The sequence below is a fragment of the Notechis scutatus genome, chromosome 3 (assembly GCF_049901735.1).
Source record: "Notechis scutatus isolate UNSWTSFEM ecotype Mainland chromosome 3, rNotScu1.2, whole genome shotgun sequence".
Taxonomy (NCBI): Eukaryota; Metazoa; Chordata; class Lepidosauria; order Squamata; family Elapidae; genus Notechis; species Notechis scutatus.
In genome coordinates this window covers 46,573,525-46,597,906 of record NC_142011.1, presented here as the reverse complement: position 1 = coordinate 46,597,906, position 24,382 = coordinate 46,573,525, and the positions used below count along the sequence as shown (strand labels likewise).

At 39.0% G+C, this 24,382-nt stretch overlaps 1 protein-coding gene across 15 annotated transcripts in view; it reads left to right on the top strand.

Annotated features, from left to right (window-relative positions):
• Window positions 1–24,382, top strand: part of NFASC (neurofascin) — a 173,558-nt gene that overhangs the window by 28,607 nt on the left and 120,569 nt on the right. For 8 of the 15 annotated variants that reach the window (XM_087959693.1, XM_087959692.1, XM_087959691.1 and 5 more), the window contains exon 1: window positions 1,316–1,582. The exons of 1 other annotated variant lie outside the window; for it this stretch is intronic. The gene's annotated coding sequence lies outside the window, so the exon portion shown is untranslated. Of the gene's footprint in view, window positions 1–1,310; window positions 1,583–24,382 lie in introns of those variants that run through there. 6 more of the 15 variants (XM_087959682.1, XM_087959685.1, XM_087959683.1 and 3 more) reach the window with 3 other exon arrangements.

Sequence of the window (24,382 nt, the reverse complement as noted above, 5' to 3'; positions counted from 1 at the left end):
TTATATGATTAATCTTCAATAACTATATACAGTATTTAATTTAATCTTCTAATATGACATATTAATATCTACAATTGTTGACAGTTTTTAGAGGTTCTGAAGGCCACATCTAAGGCTTTGAAGGCATATGTGGCCTTCCATCCTTGGTTTTTGCACCTCAGCACCAACTCTAAACCATTCTGTACATCATAACACAATATATAAAGCTAATTAGTATATGGTAACTTTCTTTATTCAAATTCAATTTTTGCTTGTCCCTTTGATGAATTGATAGTCTTCTTGGAACTGACCCTTGATTTTGATGTATTTCTAGAAGAACAAGCTTCTCTTTCCTCTGACTTCTTAGTCCTGTAAATAAAAATAAATTCCAGGGCATTCAATAACATAAGAACAAATACATGGCAGAATGCCAGAAGTCAGAATGTGGTATTAGGGATGTGCAATTATATTAATAATAAATAGCATCTGCCTACAATAATTGGAGACAAGCAAAGACCAATAAGAAAGCATCTTATTGTAATCCAGTCCAATAGATTTGTGTCCAGGGCTGGTAAGGCATAGAAAAAAAATACAAAGAATATTAGCTGGTTGAATCTGCGCTTAAATTTCTGCTTGAAAGTTTAAGGTAAATATGTACAATAGGCATTCGGGACTCCATTCAACCTCATTAAAGCCTTGGCTTACTCTGATGCTGTTCAATTAAACTTAGATCCATCAGGTTTTATCCTGGCTTCATACTTTGTGCCTTGTTCCTTCCCACTTTTAGGATTGAAACCCTGATATACTCATGAAAATCTCTGAGCCATGTAGGCCCGGAAAAAAGTTCTACTCAACTGTCTTCTAGGTTGTGCTGGCTCACAACACTTGAGTCAACCCTACCTGGCAAAGGCTAAAGAACTGTATTTTCATGCATGTTTTTGCTTCTGAATAGCTACCCGGAGAGAGATGAGAATGAGAACGGTCCCCCTTTTCACTTGGACTCCCTATTCTCATCGTGGCTTTTGTGTTGTTTCACAAGCAGAAATGGTACAAAAAGAGACAGCAACTTTGGGAACAACTGAACCACAGGCCTGTCATACAAGGGCCTGGGGCTTGCACTATGCAGAACATGGAGCCTGTCCCTGGCTGGCACTCTGAGCTGTTTTCAGCAGCTTTGGGGGAGAAGCATAGAGTGGGCAGTGTCTGGAACTACAGCTTCTGCATTATTCACGAGGGGAATCCACAGAGAGGGGAGGGAGGAGGAGTAAACAAGAGAGTGGAGCAGCGTGGCGGCGTGTGCCCTCCCATTTGCTGTAGCTTGGTGGGCTTGAGATAATGAGCTTCTATGTAAGCCACAGAGGAGGAGAGCTGGCCCGGGAAGGGTAATTTTTTTGTAGCAGTTAGATGGCATCTATCTTTTGACCCTTGAAAAAAGGTCTGCTTAGTTTTCTCAGCTGTGGAAGGCCAGAGGTCTGCTTCCTTGGAAACCGTGAGAGACCGTTTTGTGCACCCAACTGAGCAATTTGGATGTTTCCTGGATTTTTGCAGCCATGACCAAAACTTCTCAGGCCTGGCAGGAAGGACCTTCTCATTTCAGATAAAGGTGACTGAGAGATAATTGAACACCAGCCCTGGAAGGGGAGGGAGGGAGAAGGGAAAAATGTTTAAGTGTGAAAGGTGAAAAAGGTAGGTCTGCTTGCTTATTTAATACCGACAGAGGGATGGAATGGGCCAGAATAGTCATTATAAGCTACTAAAGTAGAGTCATGCAAGCGTATAACTGTTTGGTCAAAACTCTCTATGCCATAATCCTTTGTAAAATATAGAGCAATATAGAGTCAAGTCCTCTGTTTCTGCCGAAGAAAACAACAGCTCTGGGCTCTGCTTTTGTAACAACAGATTTAGTATTGCAAAGGACTGGCAGATCCTTTTTGTATCATATCCCATTTTACTTCCTGACTTCATTTGCAGTCTACTTTGGCACTTCAAGCAGCACCAATCTATCTCCCTCAAGTCCTTGTCTTTATCCCCCACCCCCATTGATTGAACGTCTCACAGTCCATGGAGGTTTCATATCCATCTATTTTAATTCCAGGCAATTTAAAGAGATGGGGATGAAAGACATTGGGCTTTTCTTGCCAGCTTATGGAAAACAAACAATTAACAAATGAACATGTTCTTGGGATGTTTTGATTCTCAACTCATGTCTTGAAAGGTGCCCAGGCTGATGATTAATACAGGATACTAATTGAAGAGATTTGAACTTTGGAATAGAAATGTTGGAAGTTCTCTTCTCTATTTATAGTAGAAAGATTGAGATGATTAGCGGTCTGTGTGTGTGTGTGTGTTTGTTTGTTTTTAAAAATCTCCAGTAAGGGGTTTTTCTCTCTAAAAAAGACCTTTGGGTTCCAAATTCTGTATCCTTCTTAAAATTCCTTACATAATCTATACTTTTGCTTGTTCAAACTTAAAGTAGCCTTTCTTCTCTAGCGTCTTTATACTCTGCTCATTTGTATTCACCAATTTTTAGAAATTGTTTACTTTTGATTGTATTTGTTTTCCCCTATTGTTATTAGCTGCTGTGAGTTTTTAAAAGAAAACTGGGTCAACTCAAATGAACCAGAATTTCTAAATGTGGAAATGTTTATTTCAAGAAAGAAGCTTCTAGGATGGAACATTTTTTCCACTTCTATAAAGGAATTGGTTCATAAAATGAATTAGTAATGTAATGAGTGGAAAGGAGTCAATATTTTATTCAGTACATTGTCATTAAGAAGCAAACTTACATGATTTACTCTTAAAATTCAAAGACACAGTGGCTTACTTTGAGTACATTTAAAAACAAATTAAATTTGTATTAGTGAAGTAATGTATTTATTGCTTGAAAATGTCGCATTTGTTTCTTATTTGTTTTAATAAGTCTTTTAAATCAAATTCTTTTATTGTTATATTAGTTTAGTTTAGTTTAGTTTAGTTTATTGTCATTGCACCTCGTATAACGAAATCAAACATCATCTTCAGTGTGCATCATGACCATGAAAATAAACACAAACACACATCCTTCACACTCCACACATTGAACCGAAAACCCCCAAAACTGCACCAACACTGCACTGTACAGTAGAATTCAAAAGAGGTACTGTCCTGGGATAGAAGCTATTTTTCAGCCTATTTGTGCTTGTTTTTATTATTCTGTACCGTCTGCCAGATGGTAATAGTTCAAAAAAAGGGTTCCCAGGATGAGATGGATCTTTGAGAATGTTTTGAACTTTCTTAAGGCAGTGGGAGCTATAAAGCTCTTCCAAAGAGGGAGAGGGCAACCAATGATCTTCTGGGCAATGACATTAACCCTCTGGAGTGCTTTCCTATCTGCCACTGTGCAATTGGCAAACCATACAGAGATGCAGTAAGTTAAGATACTCTCTATGGTGCAGCGGTAGAAGGTCACCAGCAGTTTTTCATTCAGTTGTTGTTTTCTGAGAAGGCTCAGAATAAAATATATAAATAAATATATATAAATAATATATAAATATATATATAAATAAAAAGGTGAGATTTATATAGAATACAAGAAGAAATCAAAGAATTTTTAATAGATAGCTACATCAAAATTGTATGATTCAAAATATTTTTTAAAATCCACCTTATTCTGTGGGATCAAGTAAATGTTAAGATATAAAGTTGGGATGTTACACCTCTCTTTATGTCCACATAAGCCAAATTACATGTGTTCAGAACCTGTACTGTTTCTTAAATGAACTATGAAGTTAGGCTAGCTTGGATCTGCTGCAATATTAATGTAGGAATTTAAACAATAAATCACAATAGGAGTGCCCTATTTATTTCCAAGTTTAAACTTATTTCTAATAAAACATAATACAGTGAGGTAGCTCACAATTGTTTCCCCAAGCTTCTTTAAATTAATCTCCAGTTTAATTGCTATATTGCGTTTCAGCATTTGATGGCATCAGTATGTATCTATACTATAATATACTTCATGGATTTGTTCAGTTGTTGAATTGTAATATCTCCTATAAATATATACAGATAATTAAAAGCCAAAATTTGTCGTTTTATTTAAAGAGATGAGAACTTGAATATATGAAATTGTCAAATTATTTCAATACAAGCTTCAGAATTTTTTATTTTAAAATGAGAAGAAATCGAGTCCAAGTCTTCACCTGCAAACTAAAAACCTCTGAAAATTCACTGTTTCATGGTTGTGGCTGACATTTTAATTTCACTAGAGAAGAATAAAAGATAAGGGAAGGCAACAGCTGATGTGGTTTTATATTAAGGACTATGTTATTTCTAGAGTCAGAGAAAGGGTACTTTAAATTTCCCAGTTACCTGAGTGAGAACAAATTAATTTGCATGGTGGGAGATCATAAATAATTCAGTCCCATCAGGATTATACCATTTCAGAAAAAGAAGGGAGGGAAACTATGTTCATGTCTTCTCCCACCAAAGCTCTGCGAGAAAAAAATCTAGAGTATAAATTGATATGTTAAATAATAATAATTCCTGCTTAGTTTTTCAGTAAGGAAAATAGTAATTTTGACATGAAAATTCAACTGCATCATCTCTCAGTTGCTTTATGGAATGGTAAAATCCCACTAAATTAACTTTCAGATATATTTGCTGCAGAAACCACAAACTTCATTAAATTGCATGAATTAAAATATATTTCTGGGTACTAGTAGTTTTGCTTAAAAGATATTTTTGGACAACAGTAGTTTTGGAGTACATATTTTATTATGATTACAGTGGAAAAGAAGCATGAACATACTTCAGTAAAAAGAAGGGTAAATAAATGAAAACATGCTTGTTTCCTTGCCAGTTTCACAAATGAACCATTCATGCGTAAATGGAGCAAGAAAGGAAATGGGATTTTTGGAAGGTGTTAATAAGATGTGCTGATTGTATCACTGGGATCAGAGGTGGTGTGTGTGCATTTCATAAATTAATAGGAAAAGAGCCTTGGTTGTTAATTACAATTCCAGCAATTTATTGCTCAAGTCTTACCCTATTAACTCTGCAGGGTGCAGAGAAAAGATCAGTCTTAGGGCTAAGGGATCTGTAACTGTTGGAGGAGACTTCCATTGCCCCCTTAGAACACTTTTGTAGTTTGAGTTAAAAGGAATATTTCTTTCAACTTCTTTAAATTTGTTTTCTCCATGAAATCTTCTTGTCTGGATTACTATAATATGGTCTGCATAGGGCTGTCCTTAAAAAACCTTTGGAAGCTTCAACTAGTGGAAACTGTAGCTGCCCAAGTAGTAAATGGTGTCAGATGTTCAACACATGTAACAGCATTATTGCATGAACTGCATTGGTTGCCTGTGCATTTCTGAATGCAGTTCAAGGTGTTGGTGCCGTCTTTAAAGTCCTTCATGGCTTGGGATTGGGTTTATTCCCCCATCATTGTTGAGGATGACTCAACTGTTGACCTTTTGTAAAGGCCTTGAAGACCTGGCTTTGTACCCAAGTCTGGGGCCCCAAGCCTGGGAAGAACCCCATTTCCTGGCTATATTAACATCTATGATGACATTTTTCTCAACTTTCATATATATTTAATTTTGTACTATATTGTAACTGTTTTTAATTCTTTTATGATTGTTTGCAACACAGAGTCACTTTTTTGAGATGGGTGGCGATAAAAACAATGAATAAATATATTGTTACTGTATAAGCATAGGCTTAATTAATTACACGACAACTTCTCAATAAGGCAAAACAGTGTCTAATGAGGAATGTTAGCATATGACAAATTGTATGTTCTGTATAGCAGTTTCTTTTCTTCAGGCTTATAATATAATTTACTACCCTTAATATTTATGAATGAGATCAAGCTCCATCTCTGTCTATACAGCCGATCAGGTACCATTGTATATTCATAAGCAAAGCAACAGTTGTTGTTAGTTTGGTCCCACCACATTTGGTAACACATAATCTTGGAAGCTGTAATAATGCATGTTGCAGATAGGAATGCAGTGGAGGAAGAAGGCGAGCAATGCATGTTAGAATGTTGAAAACAATGTTGAAAAATTGTGACACAAGCTCTGTCCCATTTGTGTGTCACTATGTGGAATGCAGTTATGAACAGGTGCATTTGTGCTGCAGCAATGCTGGTGATATTTTTTGTCATTTTGTTAAAGGCAGCAAGATCCTGTCAATATCCTTATTAATGAATCTGAGCAGATAAGATGAGAGAATCTGACATATCTCTAGAAAGGATATTTATTTTTCTTCTAGGCATGTGACTGGTTAATTGATCTTCTGTTGAAGTATACTAGACTCCATAGTAGTAACCGCTTATTTTCCTTAAAGCTATTTTATTTCTACAACAAGGTGTCATGATCTCTTAAGAATTCAGTACTAAATATCTAACACATAATGGGGGGGTTGGCATCTTCCCCCAACCTGAAATATACATTTATGAATTTTTGTACATACATTTATTAAATTTAAACAGGAAATGTTTATTTGTTTGGTTAAGTTACCACATGCCTTGGATCTATGAGTTGCCAAAGAGCCTTCAGAGTACATTCTTGAATTCATTATGGAGCATATTTTTCCTCCCAGGAGCAGGGAAATGGCTGCCTTCCAAATATTTCAACGATTACTGCCATCAACACTCGTCAGCTTGGCCATTGGCATGGGAGTTATAGCAGCTTGCTCTCTCCTAAAATATTTGAGCCTAAATACCTTTAAAACTGTGACTTTCATTAATTGTGAAAGTAATATGTTATCCTTTTAGAACTGTGAAGTGCAGATGTAGCTCCTGTCTTCATTTTTTTTTTTGGTACTTTTGTCCCCCAGGGAATCCAGTATTTACTTTCCCTTTGTAAATGAAAATCCCAAACTCTAATCTCCACGAAAATAGATGCATTAAGCTTGATTGAAGCTTGTGATAAATAAGATCTACCGGAAAGTGAGCATTGGGTTTAGAGAATTACTATTTCAACCATCATTATCCAGTTTGGCTGTCTTTTGGGCTGAGTTTGAAATACTAATGATATAGCATTTCTTTTCAACAAAGCAAAGCAGAATATAATAACAGAGTTGGAAGGGATCTTGAGATCTTCTAGTCCAACCCACTGCTTAGGCAGGAAACCTTACACCACTTGAGACAGATCAACAGGCCAAAATATTTTAAAATAACAAAATAAACCTTCTGTCACATAATCTTAAGCAGTTCTTAAAATGTGAAAGTAACACCCACTATTCTTGGACCTACTTCAAGATAAAGTAGCATAAATTGCAGCAATTATGTATTGTAATCCCTATTTTGACAGATGGAATTCTGAACCTGGACATTTATTTTGTAAATGTCAGAGTGATTATGTTTATTATATTCCAGTTAAAATATATTAAAAAGTAAAAAGTCTGCTTCCTTTCTGGATTAGAAAAATATTAAATGGGTGACAGTTTTGAACTATTAGGCTTTCCCAGATTCTGTATTCTACTTATGTTCAGCCTAGTTATAGCTGTCTACTTTTTTCTGTAGTGTGTTGGGATTCTGCTAGAATGTTGATAGGGAAACATTCATTCAGGCCTGTGCTGAAATGGAAGAAAAATGAACCAATAGAGAAAGAATGGGAACAGTGGGAACTATTATTTGCATTCAGAGTCTGAGTTTAAGATAACTTTTGATCTAAAAGATAAAAATAAAAACATAAGTGCAATAAGTGTACTTTGAAATTTAAAGCTGTGAATGGTTAAAGAAATCCACCTCATTCCTTCCAGATTGTTTTTTTTTTCCTTTTGTTTTCTGTGATTAAAGTGGCAGTGCTCAATATTATTTAGGGTCATTCTCTCCCAGCTTTGGGGAGAGTTCATACATTCATGACAACCAAACTCTGGCTCACCCATAATCCTTGCTTTTTACTTTTTTTAATAAAATCTGTTTCTGTATGACAGCACCTATCGTCCCAAATAACTGCTATATGGTAAAGCTGGTGTTGCCTGTTGCTTGTCAAGAATGTGCTGAACACCTAATTTTTACAGAATAAAATTGAGCGTATTGTATTCCTAAATAGTGTTGCTCTATATTTCAGTAGAGAGCATATGAGGTTATATTGTGACCGAATTACATAGTTATTGAGACTGAGCACACACAATCTCTTCTTAAAAACTTCCGGTGCTGGAGCATTTACAACTTCTGGAGGCAAGTTGTTCCACTGATTAATTGTTCTAACTGTCAGGAAATTTCTCCTTAGTTCCAAGTTGCTTCTCTCCTTGATTAGTTTCCACCCATTGCTTCCGGCCCTACCCTCACGTGCTTTGGAGAATAGCTTGACTCCCTCTCCTTTGTGGTAGCCCCTGAGATATTGGAACACTGCTATCATGTCATCCCTAATCCTTCTTTTCATCAGACTAGACATTCCTACTTCCAGCAATCATTCTTTATATATTTTAGCTGCCAGTCCCCTAATCATCTTTCTTGCTCTTCTCTGCACTCTTTCTAGAAGTCTCGACATCTTTTTTACATCATGGCGACCAAAAAAAAAGAAACACACCTTTTGCATTGTGTGTGCATTTATTCATACATATGCTTCAAGATAAGCAATTTAATTTGAGGTAGGAAGATACAGTGTGGCCTGTAGTTAGCAATGATTACAACAGTTAATGGATGAGTCTAAGCTTGTTACACTCTCTGGAAATGGGTTTTTTCTTGTTGTTCTCTTTTTACTGATTTTTACTGATTTTAAAGTAAATATTGTCCAAGAATCTTAGATATGTCACATTATGCTATTTTCACCTCAGATTTTCTTTCTGGTATTTAGCTAGTGTCTCCCAACCCTGGTAACTTATAGTTATATAGAATTCAACTTTCTGGCTATGGAATTCTGAGATCTGAAATTCTCAAAGTTAGAAATGCCTAAGGCTGCAAAAGGATAAAGAAATGTTAGTATAGAGATGTCTCAAATATGCAAACATGCTAGCTTTTTCTACTTTGCTACTGTGCAAATACTGAAAGCAGTGGAGTTGTAGTCTTATTCAAACAGTGGAATTGCAGTTCAGATAGTAGTGAGAAAGAAGGGATAGAAATCATGCCTGATAATTCCTATACACCGCCAGAAGCAAAATGGCACAAATTTTCATGAATAATTTTCATCACTTTCTTCACTAGGGAATTCCTGTGCATCAATGCAGGTTGTTATGGATACAAGAAAACTGCCTTGCTCCCCATGGATTGTAACAAAAGGCTGATGACTGTATTGCTCTTAACAGAAGGTTATGATTGGGTTTTCTGTGTTGTTGTTGTTGAGGAGGATACACAAAGTGTTATTTGATTTAGTGGTAATGAAAGTATTTGTCAAGACTAAATTGAAACATATGTTTCTATGTAAGAGTCTAACAGAAGAATTATGAAATCTCATGTAGACATTTTAAATGTACTGGGATTTTAAGGTACTCTGTGGTTAGAGAAAGAAGACTTCTTAGTAAATTGTGGTATTATTATTAATTGGGTAATAGTAGCAGGTCCTCTGAAAAATCAATTTTTAGAGCCTTGCAATAATCAGCAAAATTGTACCAGTACTCAGAATTCACACATAAATTCATTACCTGAATTAATTCAGATAGTAGTTGGGTCTCTGACTAAAAGTTTCTAAAAGCAGATGGTTTTAGGGGAATTTTTTAAAAAAGTATTTCTGATGAGCATTTCATTTTTCAGATTGATTTAGAGGGTTGAATGAAAACAAATAGAGTCCAAAGGGATCCCTTACTAGTAGAACTATAATTTGGGTTGTCTCTTATTCTCTTGTTCTTAGTTTCACCTTGCAGGTGATTAATTAGCCCCAATATACCTGATCAGAAATGTGTAATATTAACATGATGTATTTGGTTTTATGTTATCTGTTTTCATTTGCCAGTTGATCAGATTTGAGGATCAGTTTCTCAGTGAAGTTTAATGTGCAGAAAGAAAAATGATATACAGTATGTAGATTCTCACCTTAGGTAACCTAACACTTCCCTCATTTGAAACAAGAACAAAAGGAAAACCCTCTGATTCTCATTTAGCACAGTGTTGCTTACAGCACTGACTGGCAACATCTATTCAAAATTTCAGATCCTTTCCTGACTTTATTTGATGCTGACAAGAACTATTCTTGCTATACTATACCACGTCACAATTGATGGCTAGCATATGATTGTGATAGGTAGGAATGCAAGAACCGTTTCTCCACTGGGATGAATAGATACATCCAGTTACAACAGTGGTGGTATTCAAATTTTTTTACTACCAGTTCTGTGGGCGTGGCTTAATTTGTGGGTGTGGCTTGGTAGTCGTCTGATTGTATGGGCGTGGCTTGGTCACATGGCCAGATGGGCATGGCTTTATGGTCACATGACTAGATGGGCATGGGTTTGTGGCCATGTGACTGGGTGGATATGTCTTTGTGGCCATGTGGGTGGGCGTGGCCAGGTGACCATGTGACCAGCAAACCAACCAAATACAAGTGGTCCTCGTTTAATGGCCGGTTGCTTAGCAAGTGTTCTAATTTATGACTGATCTCCCTAGAGCTACTTGACCTGTTTTGGAGTTTTGACAGCTTTACACACACACACACACACACACACACACACACACACACACTTACTTCTAACCCTGCTATTCTATGATTCTGTAAGGATCTCCTGCTGGAGGAGGGGGTTGGACTAGATGACCTCTGAGATCCCTTGCAGGCCAGCCCTAGATTGCTGTGTGCTTCAAAGAGTCTTCTGAAACCAGGATTTGTGTCCTTCCTTCCTCTCCTTTTTTTTCTCTCTCCCTCCTTCCCTCCATCCATGTATTTATCTACCCATCCATATATCTAATTCATGGTCTCCTCCCTCCCCCTCCCTCCCTCCCTCCCTCCCTCTCTTTCTTTCTTTTTCTTTCTTTGTCCCTTCCTTCCATCTCTCCCTTTCTTTGTCTATCCCTTTTCTTCCTTTCACTTCCTCTTTTTTCTTTCTTTCTTTCTTTCTCTTTTCTCTTTCTTTTCTTTCTTGTCTCTCTCCCTTCCTTTCTCATTCCCTCTTTTTCTCTTTCCCTCTTTTTCTCTCTCTTTCTCTCTCTCTCTCCTCCCCCCTCTCTGTGTGTCTTTCTCTATAGGTCTCTCCCCCTCTCTCTCTCTGTCTCTCTCTCTCTCTGCCCTCTCTTTATCTTCCCCTCTCTCTTCCCTACTGTTTTTCTCTCTGTCTCTGTCTCTGTCTCTCTGTGTGTGTCAGTGTCTGTCTGTCTGTCTGTCTGTCTGTCTGTCTGTCTCTCTCTCTCTCTCTCTCTCTCTCTCTCTGTCTCTGTCTCTGTCTCTCGTCTCGTCTCTGTCTCTGTCTCTGTCTCTGTCTCTCTCTCTCTCTCTCTCAAAGCTCTCTCTGGGCCAAGCGCTCTTCACTACTTTCAAGGGACGCTTCCAGCACAGCGGGCGATCCTTCTTTAGCCAGTAACTTCGGGCAACCCTTCTCCTCCTCCACTCGCGACCGGCGGCCATGGCGGGTCCGGGAGGGTGGCATGCACATGCAAGGAGGAGAAAGAGGAGGAGAAAGGTCACCTGAAGGCTGGCGATCCTTGTTCAGACAGTCCCTTTGAGTGACCCTTCTCCTCCTCTTGCAACCGGCAGCCGTGGCGGGTCCAGGAGGAGGGTGGGGTGCACATATTGGAAGAGAAATGGGAAGGGAGGACCCAGGAGCCTTTTTTGACATCTGCTGTGCACGCTTATTCTCTTGCCCCAGGATATCTACACTTTAGGAATGAGTACTTAAAGAGAGCAGAGATAACGGCATTGCAATAGGTTGCCACGAGGAGGGTGATAGTTCCACTCCATAGAACTGAGTTATTAGTAACAGCGTTATTGGAGTGGGCTTCTGTGGGGCTTAATGGAAAGGAGGGAGAACATTTTATCAATGAGGAGGTTTTGGCAAATGAGAGTTGAGCGGAGCTGTTGGAGGTTTAGTTTTCACAGAGACCAACGTGGACACGTTTCTCTGACAGGATAGAAAACTCTCAGAATAGATAAAAACAGCCCCTTTGTTCATGGGCAGAGTGCATTTTATAGCTGAATGACTACCTAGAGAGTTGCAGAAACCTGGGTAGAATAGCCCTCCACGAGGTGAGTCAGATGTAATAGCTTGGAGGTCGCTCATGCAAGCGGCGAACAGAGGAGCTTCCACAGGGCACGAACCACCCGAGTGGAAGGTTTCTCCCCCTCTCCCTAACCTGAAGAAGGAGGAAAGCTGCATTCACTTGCTTTCTGCTGGTTGTCGTGCAAAGCATGGCGAGCGATGGCGTTTGGGGTGGCGGGGTGAGGTTGAGCTTTGCAATATGCTACGGGGTGGAGCTCTGCAGTGTTTGGGGGGCTGTTGAGCTTTGCAGCATGGAGTGGAAGGTGGGGTGATTTGCAGACTACACTGGCAGGGTTGGGGGAAAGGAGAAGAGATGAGGAGGGGGGATTTGCGGGCAGTAGGGCTCAGAAGAAAGCGCACGCAAAAGCTCTTTCCATTCTTCCCAGGCCTTCGCGGGTGGCATCTTCCACAGCATCAGTCCCACACCCTTTTCCTTCGCTCATCTCTTTCATGACCTGAGGCAGGGTGGGGGATTGAGCATGTGGGGGGGGGGGAGGGCTGAGAGGGGTCGAGCACTGAACAGAATCGCTGACGGGAAGCCAGCATAGGAAAGAGGCAGCCGGCCAGACACAAGCACAGAGCAAGCAGAGCAGTGGGTGGGAAGCCCCTGAAAGAGGATGGGGGAGAGGAGGAAGGAGAACTGCGGGCAGTCCGAGGCGCCTTGTTTTGCGTGCACTCCCCCGATGCAGCCAGCTTCTTTAGCTCAGGGTGGCTGATGGCTGGGGGACGGGGTGAGTCCTGCCACAGAAACCACCACTGCTGCTGCTATCAGGACTACTACTGAGACTACCACTGGTTCGGCTCTGTGTGTGTGTTTTCCCCCCCACTTTCAGCGAGTAACACCGAGGTTAGCACTTGAGGATATAGAGGTCCCATGATCGGTTGCCGCCAAGGAGGTGGCAGCGGTGAAATTCAGCAACAGGGGTGGGCTGAAGCAAAAACACAGTCTTCTCCCTCATGTGGGGGTAGGGTCACCGCGCGCAGACTGGGGTGGATAGGCGGGAATGGCAAGCAAACACGCGCGTCTGCCTCTACACAGCTGGAGCTGGAGGCATCGGAGATGTTAATGGAAATTGATGAGACGCTTCCAGCGCAGCTGGCAATCCTTGTTCAGCCAGTCCCTTCAGGCAACTCTTCTCCTCCACTCACGACTGGCACACATACACAGACACAGAGAGTGGGGGAGAGAGAGGGGAAGATAGGGACCCAGCCGTTTTGCTATCCCCTGCCATTGCCCGTACCTTCTCAGGCCAGGCGAGGGAGGGGACGGTGAGGGGCAGGACCAGCCGCTTCAGGCAAAGTGAAGAGGCGTCGACCAAGCACGGGCAAGTAGAAACCTGGGAACGGTGGCTCCTGGCTCAGCTGGCCTGGGGGGCTGTTGCAGGCATTCGCGACAAGGGGGGGCAAGAAGCCCTGGGATATCTGCCCACTCATCTGGCTGGCCGGGCCAGGCTGAGCTGGGCTGGAAAAGGCACGTCCACCGCTGGGAGAAGGAAGAAAATATGCTCTGGGAGGGCGGGCAGGCAGGTGGATGTCCTGGGGCTGCTGTACATGCGCACTGCATGTATAGCAGTTGCACATGCAGTGTGCATATGCAGCAGCCCTGGGACATCCACCTGAGCTGCGCCATGGCCACCACGTGGTACGGAAAGCTAGGAGAGCAACCGGGACAAGCAGGCGACCGGGCGACCCAGTTTGGGGGCGTGGCCAGCCAGGGGTCACCACCAGTTCTGCGACCCACACTAAATCACCGCTACCGGATCTCCCAAATAGGTGCAAACCGATTGAATACCACCTCTGAGTTACAAGCAAGATTATCAGTGCTTTGTTTATCAGTCATTCTTTACAGACCCAGAAGGAGCATTTATGTACTGTCTTAGAAAGATTCTCCTTCTTCCTGTGATAAATTCTGCTTTAGTACATTATTAGATCTTTAGAAGATGACTTAAAGGGATGTAAATGGCTTTAATCAGGCATGACACAGTCAGTTTAAGGTGAAGGCAGGTCATAAAGGAATACAGTATGGATGTGCTTTTAAAATTATTTACTGGATACTTAAAATCCTTACCTTCTTTGTCCCTTGCAATCATTGCTTTTTCATTGATAGTTGGCTCAAACACCATTCTAGATTTTCTGCCACTACTTTTTAGCGTTTGTGAGGCAGATTGAATAGCTCTATTTTTTTTTCATTCCACCTTCATTTTATGAATAACCCATGATGACAAACATTCATAATATTCATCCCTCCTCCTATTTTCATTGATACCAGCATTGCATTAAGTTCACATGTCTGTGGAGATTCTCAGTCATGCAGGTCATGGCTGAACCAAAGGTGCTTTTCAAAAGGCAACTGGACTTTCTTAGTTTTTTCTTGAAAATGTTGAACTTCTCATCCAAGAAATCTCTTCAATTCACCTTTGATTCATTCAGTTCACATGTTGTGAGTGTCTGTAGGTGGAATAAAAGAATCATACATGTGAATGAATCAAATGCTGAGGTCAGATATCCAGTTTAGATATTATATGGTTTGTTTTGTATTGATTTAACATGTTGTTTGAACTAAGCCAGTTGTGAGCTATTCAGCAAACCATGATTAAACACAACAGAGCTAAGTGGCCTGAAGGCAGTCAGGATAATGTAGAATATGTGGGAGTTAAATCAGGGAATCTTGGGTTAAAATTGTTGCTCAGGCAGGTACTGTAGTTAATTGGACACTGAAGGCTAAGCATTCTCTGTGCTGAGCTTTATCAAGGTTCTTTTAATGGTACAAAGCAGAGGTAAAATGCTGCCGGTTCAGCCTGGTTTGCTCAAACCGGTAGTAAAAAATGCTACCAGTTCAGCCAAACCGGTATTTCCGACGACCAGCTGGGCGACGATTAGTTGTGCCATGCGATTTAGATTAGTTGGCCTTCTTGCTTTCTAGCTAATCTAAATTGCACGGCACAACTGATCCTCCCCTCCTCGCTGTTGTACTTATCTCGGAAGGCTTCAAAATGCTTCTTTTTACAGCATCCAGGAGGTTTCCCTGAGGCCCACAAGGCTAAAAACAAATCGCGGGGAGGGGGTGCTGCGAAAGAAAAAAAGACTTGATCCCCCAGTCACATGATCACATAGCCACATCCACCCAGTCACCTGACCACATGGCCATGCCCACCTAGCCACGCCTACCTAGCCATGCCCACAGAACCAATAATAAAAAAATTTGAATCCCACCACAGGTAGAAAAGAATAAAATTAATTATAATAAATATAAAATAATAAAGCATTCACATTTTCAGAAAAAATAGGAAAGATATGTACCTTTATAATGAAGAGAGGGTACCTCATTTCAGTGTTTCACAGGAAAATATCATCTTTGCAGAATATGAAAAAATTGGCTGCTTTCATCCACAGGGCTAAAGAAGCCCTTATACAGTGAAATGAGATGGCTGATTGCGTTTAGCATTACAAGCTATGTTTTATTTTACAATCTTATGAAATTAACAAACCTTTTCATTTATTCAGTACTGATTTTAACATTATTAACTTTATCAATTTCTATATTGCTTTTTAAAATGCATTTTTAATATCAGGGGAAGTTGAAATACAGACACATGAAAGCTGCACATGTCTTGATTAAGACCCTGAGGAGAACTGCACACTGTGGTGCTGCATAGAAGCACCACGGGAGGAGAGCGGAAATGCACCCACACACACAGATGTAATGTGTGGGAACAGAACTGCATATACTCTTTCATTAGTCCCTGGGGAAGGAAATGTACACATATGCCTGTACATATCTTACTGTTCTGAGGGATATGTTTCCAAAACCTGAACAGAATAAAACCAACAATGGACCAGATTGGGCCAGGAACTATGGAAAAAATGAATTCCAGAATCCTCCTAAGGCTTCTCTGTAGGAGAGGAACTAGACACAGTTTTGGAATGTTGACACTGCCTCCATTCTAAGTCCCCTCCACTCTTCCTGGTCACATGATCCCAAATGGAGTCTATATAGTCATACTCAAAACTCACAGAAACACAACATGAGGGGAGAGTAGAAATATACAAAGATGCAATATGTTATTTCTTTATGTTGAAGAGAACCTCTGTGGCTAGCACTCCTAAAGGATGTAGGAAAAAAATCCAAAAACCAAAGCATGCCTTCTCTAACTTGATCCTCTCTTGTTGCAAAACCACCATCATTTCTTGCAATTATACTAAAGTTCACTTTTAAATTATTGCTTCAGCACAATTCTTTAGGCATGAATTGACTAGTGGGTTTTCAAAAATGCTGCGTTCATTACTGACAAAACAAATATTGGTCATATATTTACCCTAGCGCCAACATTAGTTGTTTGCTGCTGTTGCAGGGACTTTTTTTTAGTATTATGGTTGGTTGAAAATTCAGACAGATGTTTAGACTGAATTTGGTATGTTTGCCATCTGTCGAGACAAGGATCTGGGATATTGTTGTTTGATGGTGTTTGAGGGATCTTTGCAAGATGTAAGCTATTCCAACTAAAACTGGAATTTTGCAATTGACTGATGGCGATTTTTTCAATGTCGATGGTGTTTAAGTGGTGCTCCAGATGTTTTGGATTTGCACCCAAGGCAACTATTACCACTGGTACTATCCTTGCTTTCTTTTGGCAAGTTTGGTTTATTATGTTTGGTTGCATAGTCAGTCAGATGTTTACATCATATTTCACATTTTTATCCCCCTATTATTATCATTGCATTTGACCAAAAGAAATATAAGTCTGAATTTAAGACAATCTCTTTCCTCAAAAGGAAGAAAAGTTGGACAAGAGAAAAGTATAAAATAAAATTTAAAAAACCCTGTAAACTGCCCAGTTTATCTGCCTGCTAGAATTGTCAAAACAAAAACTCCAATCTTAGGAGCTTTATCTCATCAAAAATGTATAGGTGACCCACATGGATATGCTAAAACCAGACTTGGCCTTTTGTAAGTTTGGAAGCTGAAATTGGGCTTTCTCTGATCTTCAGAGAATACAAAGCTATTGGTTAGGAATGTCATATCTAGGCTACAAAGCCCATCCAGTTCATCACTAGATGGTAGGGGGAAAAATCCCCAGAACTACAATTAATTAAATCTTCTAATTCTTTGCTGTCACCTTGTGATAGTCCAGATTGTTGCAGCCCAGATAGTATATCCCTATTGTGGGTTAGAGAAAAAGAAGTAGAGAAGTAGAGAAAAAATCTTGCAAAAAGATAATGGCAAATAATTTTTGTATTGTTGCAAAGAAAACTACAGGGATGTATCTGCAAAATAACTGGTGGTTAAATCTGACTCAAAGATGTCTTTAATTTTTCAAATATGTCTGTGGGGGAGGGGGGCATTATCTAGAGACCACACTCCTAAACAATGAGCCAGGACAAAAAGTTAACATTAATGGAATGACTAAGTGAAATGTGAATTGCTTGAAAAATAAAATAGAAAATTAATTTTGTACACACAGAGAGGTAAAAGGACTACAGGAAAGAAATCTGCCCCCATCTCAAAATAAAAAGAGTTACACATACTTAACTCTGTGATAGTCCCAGTCCCAATTCACTGATTACTTGTGAAGGGAAAACTCTTTTTCCTTTTATGAAGATGAGTCTTTAAAAATCAGTAGAGAAATCGATGAAATCAATAAAGTTGGAAGCAGTCTAGAACAGGGGTGTCAAACTCACTGCCCGTGGGCAGGATGTGTCACATGCTGGTGCCACCCCCACCCAATTTAAGCAAAGGGGGGGGAGTCCCAATATATCACATGATGCCACCATGACAATGCGAGTTTGACACCCCTGGTCTAGAACAAATTACAGATTTTTTCAATGTCATGAGGCTTTATTTCTTCTTTTAAAGGGTCATCTTTAGCAAATTAGCATTGGTGGCAAGATTTCTTAGCTATCCCAGGTTTCCTAAGCAGATCATTTCCTCACATCTCAATTCTAACTCTTGGGTATAGCCTTATTTTACAAAATATATATTGAGCACAAATGTAAATTTGGGGCTGTGAAATAATTCACAGGATTGCAATTGTGTATAGAAAATAAATCACACCATTGGTTCCTAGGTCAATTATCTTCACATGCATGTAAACAAAAATCAGAAAGGAAGTCAAACTAGGAGATAAGTTTGAAGGTTTAAAATAACCCAGGCATTTGAAAACAGGCAAAGCAATTAGAAGTTTTTATGAATACACCGATTGTTCCTTGGCTTTTCAGTCTTGCCTTCCATTCTCTTGCTTGCAAATATTATTAGAATTTTATGCATATTTGAGGATGAGGGAGTCTTGCAATTATTTGGCTAAAAGTTAAAGCACTTGATACAAAATCTTAGAATTCACACACTCCTCTTTAGTAATTTATTTTTAGGCAAAGTGAAACATGTTCAAACTTTATCAAAGTATGAAAATATTATGCAAAAAGAAAAAAATAATATCCTAGTTGAGTTTCCAATACTGTTTATGAACTTCTAAAGAATTTCTCTCCCACTCCTTTATATACCACGTTGATGGGTCATTGTGTCCAAACAGCTGGATATGATCACTTAATGCATATTAACAACTTCCAAAAGGAAAGCATTGTTGTTCTTAATACATGGTAGAGTCACTAGACTCCTTAATAAATACTGTCAAATATTTTGAAAAGGCGTGCTTTTGAAGTACCACTTTTATTTTGAAGAAAACACTGCTGTGGTTCCCATACGTAATATGTATTCTTGATCTGGATTTCTTGCTGAAAATACATTCTAGCTATTAACTACCCACAAAGGGGCCATTTTTTAAAAAAGTCAGGTGACTCTCAGGTGATATGAACAAGTGAGAATCGGAGACATCCAAATACAAAACACCCACACTTAAACCTTTCCTTTGGAATGTTTGGATAATCTGAAAAAGGAAAGTCTGAAAGTATAACAACAGAGAAAGGAATTTGTAGCATATCATTGTTTCCTGTTTTTGCTGTACTAGAAACAGAACACTAAGTGGGCTGGTAGTTCATGCTGAATGCTTCCTACCAATGTCCTTCAGAAAGCATAGCTGAAAAGAATGTAAATATTTAGCAAATAGGCAAAAAGATATATGTTTCATCAGTCCCCAATCTGGTATTGTATGTGCCCATAGATAGGGTGATATATTAAAGGCATAGCACAGATTTAGAATAGAACATTGTCAGTTTAAAAAACTCTAAAAATATAAAAATAAATACTGTGTTATAATGCTACTACTAAGACCAGCAAAAACATTTCAAAACTTTTCATTGGATTCAGTGGTGGGATTCAAATTTTTTTACTACCAGTTCTGTGGATATGGCAGGAGAAGGATATTGTAAAATCTCCAGTCAGAAGTGGTATTTGCCAGTTCTCCGAAGTGCTCAAAATTTCTGCTACCGGTTCTGCAGAACTGGTCAGAACCTGTTGAATATCACTTCTCATTGGATTCAGTGATAAAGAAGAAAAAAAATGGTCATTGTAGAAAAGAGAAGTAGGTAGTTTGTATACATTTTCTATTGAGCCATAATGTTTTATGCCTTTGGTTTAGTATGATGACTGAATCCTTCTTCATGTTCTACAAATCATTGCTTATGACTTAGTGTTATCTACAAATCACATCACTTGGCTTGTTCAACAAACCAAGTTTAAAATAAAGCATAAAGCATTGAAGATGGGCTCCAGCATGAATCTGAAAGCTCAGAAGACTAAACTTCTGGTCCTGGTAACTGACCCAGATTGGATACCACATTTCCTGATACACATATATTCACCTTCATTTTGAAAATAAAACATAATTTAGCATGATTTGCAGTCCAAGCTAAAGTGATGTATATGCTGTTTCCACAAGAACGCAAAGAGCAGCGTTGGAATCAAAATATTTGAGTAGATATGCCTTTCATCTAATTTCAAAAATTGTATTCTGAAAAGAAATAAAATTGTATCACTTTATAATTGAAAATAATATATCTTCAATGACTAGTGTCTCGTTTCCATAGTTGTTTCAAACATATTAATTAAGGTGAGAACTACAATATTTTGGAAGGTTAGTGTTTAAGTAGGTTTGTCATTCAAAAGCAAACTGTTTCCATGTTGGCACAGAAATAAAGGTCAAATCTCACCTCCCTCCCATCTTCCTCAAGTGTGTCACTTGGAAGCTCTCATTTCTGGGCACATTTACAGAAAACCTTGGCATGCTAGAGAACATGCTGTTAGTAATAGGCAGGGACTGTGTGCAGAGAAGAGAGAGAGTCCCGCAATGGCCTTTCTATTCTATACTTACCTCAAGTGTTTATGAAGGAGAAAGCCACAAAATGAAGAAATCCAACAGGAATGTCTACAATATCTCTTCAGTGACAAACCAGTCAGGGCCTTTGACAATAATCACATTCATATGCCACCCATATATTGAGAGAATTGGAACACTCATCAACACCTTGCATCACCACATGTGATAGAAGCTTCAGAGCTGAAGAAGCTTCTTGGATGAGAAGCTAAATGTCTTCAAAGAAAAAACAGAAAGTCCAGTTGCCTCTTGAAAAAGTATCTTTGGGACAGTCATGACTGGGAGGACTGAGAATCTCCATAGACGTGATAGAAAGCTAATGGCACCAGATCTTGTAGCCACTCTTTTGTTCTGACAGGTAGAAAAGCCCACTCCAATATATGCTAAGGCAGGGTTGTCAAACTCGTGTGGTCATGTGGTCACATGACGTATCGCAACTTTATTCCCTTCATTAAAATGGGGGTGAGCGTGGTCAGCGTATGATGCATCCGGCCAATGGGCCACAAGTTTGACATCCCTGTGCTAAGGCAAATATTGTGAAATAAATCTAAAACAGGAGTCCAGTTCTGTTTATTAAAGTAGATTTGGAGGAAGCAAAAATCAGGCAATGTAAAAACACACTGAAATTATATGGCTATTGTTTTTTCTCCCAGATTGCTATTCTGGTATTTGAAATATATAATTATATTACTATTACAATTGCAGTTTCAATTTTTAAAACTTCATTCAATACACTGCATGTGACTTACGGACAAATTGTATGCTATATTTATGCTATTAAAAATAACAATAAGACCCACAAAATGGGGCAGGTTTGGAATCTTCACCTATATGTGGGGTAATAGTGAAACCTGATCCCACCCCATTACTATGAAGAAAGAGTAACTCACAGAGAGTGAAAAGAGTAATTTGCTTTTCCATGTGTTCCAATCTTAAATAGAGCTGCTGTATCTTTCAATTTAAAAAAACAAAAACAAAATCAGTATGTCTGTGGATTTTGGATACCTCCTAGGTTTCCTCTAATTTTCCTTCTATACAGTTGAACCGTGGGTCGTGACTGTAATCTGTTCCAGGACTATGGTTGCAACCTGATTTGGTCGTGACCAGAAGCATGACTGTCTGCACATGCGCAGACAAAAAAAATAGCACTTAAGGGGAAATTGCTGCAGCAGGGAAAATTGCTGCGGCTGTGTCTGGTCGCCACCCAAAAATGTGTTGGTGACCAGAAACAAAACTTCGCCGAAAATTCTGGTTGTCAGCCAATTTGGTCACGAACAGAAGTGTTCGCGACCCAAGGTTCCATTGTATATACTTGCTTGAATATTTAAGTCATCTATAGGAACTCACCGTATACCTTTTTAGTAGACCGGGGCTATAAAGAAGAGAATCTTCTCAGGAATACCATCCTTACAGCAGCTACTCCTAATTGCCACCTTTGAATCCTTTGTCATGAAGAAGGCTCTGTTAAAATCTTTGTTGAACAAAAATGGCCCCTTCCTACTTGATACTAACTAGTTTTTCCTTTGCCATTGATTTTGCTGCCTGCCTCACTGTCTCACGCAGGAATCCAAATTAAAGTACCCATGACAAATGGGTGTCTAGCCTCTCCTTGTACTCATCTAGTAGAGAGCCTACCACCTCACTGATAATTGGATCTAATGTCAATTGCTGTTAAGAAATGGTTTCCTAACATTCATTTGGAATCTTCTGGTTGGGTTGGAATGAGCCATAATGTGATTTGCTTGTTATTGGCTTAGTGTGGTATGTGAACTCAGTTATTATGGCGCAGTCAACAAAGTCTTGTTAAAACTATGGCTTATTATGGTATATAAACCCAGTCAGTAATTATGTTACTCTTGAGCTTTTATTGTGGCTTTTAATAAAATGTTGTGGTATATAAAGGACAGGTAGTCCTTTTCTTACAATCATTTGTTTAGTGACTGTTTAAAGTTACAATGACACTGAAAAAAGTGACTTAGGACTATTTTTCACACTTAACACCTGTTGCAGCATCCCCATGGTAACATGATCAGATGCTTGGCAACTGGTGTGTATTTATGACTGTTTCAGCGTTTTGGGGTCATGTGATCCTATTTTGCAACTTTCTGACGAGCAAAGACAACTGCAATTATTCTCTTAACAATTGTGGCAAAAAAAGGTTGTAAAAAGGGCAAAACTCACTTAACAATTGTCTTGCTTACCAACAGAAATTTTGGGTTCAGTCATAAGACGAGAACTACTGTGGTCTTGTTGAGATTACTCTATAGGAAATTTCATTCCCCTTTTCAAAACATCTGTGTGTCTCTGCAGTTTTCAACTCAGTAGCGTTTCCTAGTCTGTGGTTCATGTGCTGTTGAGATATTTACTCTTTCCTTCAGTTATTATTCCTTAAAAATGTGAAATTGTGTTTCTTTAAAGATTTTTCCCCTTTCCCTTCTTAATTTCCCCCCTCTAAACAAATGTTTAAATACTTCCTTCTGGACTGTGGGTGACAAGAGTTTTGGCTACCACACTGAGAAAATTATTCAGTCATTCATTTATCTATTGTTTTCAACTGATACCACCTCCATCTATTCAACCAGATTGTTTTTGTTACTGCCTTTGCATTTTTCCCCATCTCAGCATTTCTCCCATACATTGGTTATCATGATAAGCCCTTGCTACACATCTTCTTTTAGCCAAGAGGAAAAAGGTCAAGATTTAAATGGCTGAATCTAAGGTTAATGATTGAAATGCCAGGTTTTTGATTCACCTTTTGAAAGTGTCATGTAAAGCTTGCTAGAGACTCACATTTGTATGTAAAGTAAGAAATGCAATGTTGTTCCTGGGTTTTTTGAACCTCCCCTGTCCATTATCAAATTTTATATACTGAGAATGATGGGCTAGAAATTCATTCAGGAAACTCCCTGCATTTATACAATATGGCAAAGTACATTCTTTTAACACGGCACTCTTTTGATCATACTGGAGAAGAAAACAACATTTCTATGTTCTTCATTAAACAATGCCAAATGCTCATACTAATTAATAATAATTATGCTGATTGAATGGATTTCAAAATCAGATGTGATAGTGTGCTGAAAACATTTTCTTTGTTTCCAGGAGGCAAATAAATAACCAGAAAAGATGCAACTGCCCAAAGTCAAATAAGGACTGTGCATTTTTTTAAAAAACAAAAACAAAACCTGTTCTTTGACCATGAGGAAGAATGGTTGCTTTCTGATTCTGAATAAAGAATGTTATTAGGAGGCTGGCAACGCAATCTTGTCTACCATAACAAAGGACTGTGACCCAGAAACTGTCTGAGCTCCAGTATCTTGCTGGTTGTATCAGGAGGACAGAAGTGCAGACAAGGAGACCTCTCTCTCTCTCTCTCTCTCTCTCTCTCTCTCTCTCTCTCTCTCTCTCTCTCTCTCCTCTCCTCCTCCTCTCCCTCCCTCCCTCCCTCCTTCTCTTTCCAAATATTTCTCTTCCAAAGGATAGTGAGGAAAATTACATTGTAGATTTTGCTTTCCAATGTTAGAAGCCCTTTCTGTCATTTTAGTGAGAATCTGAAGGAACTTGTATTTGCCTAGTGACAGTCTCTGGCTATAGAACTATAGAATTATAAGAACTATTTCTTATAGTTACAACAGATGTGTGTGCAAAACATTTCAAAGTGACAAGAGCAGTCTTGAGTTCAAAAAGTATGGCTCAACCTCAAATAAATTAGGAGGCTTTTCTAACTACTGTATTTTGGAAATGTTTTGAGCTTGAGCATCTTTGTAAATTTGGCTGTTTACATAATCTGTTTGTGTCATTTGAAAGCTTCATCAAAGCACGCTTATTTCTAAACCAGTCTTCCATAAATAAGCAGTTGATGCTTAGTAAACCCAGTTGCACTGTTCAGTTAAGAAGATATTTTAAGAAATGGTTAGGAAAAAGAAGCACAATCATAGAATAAGATCATTTGAATAATTCATGATTGACCCAAAGGTGCTTTTTTCTCAAGAGGCAACTGGACTTTCTTTTTGCCTCTTGAAAAA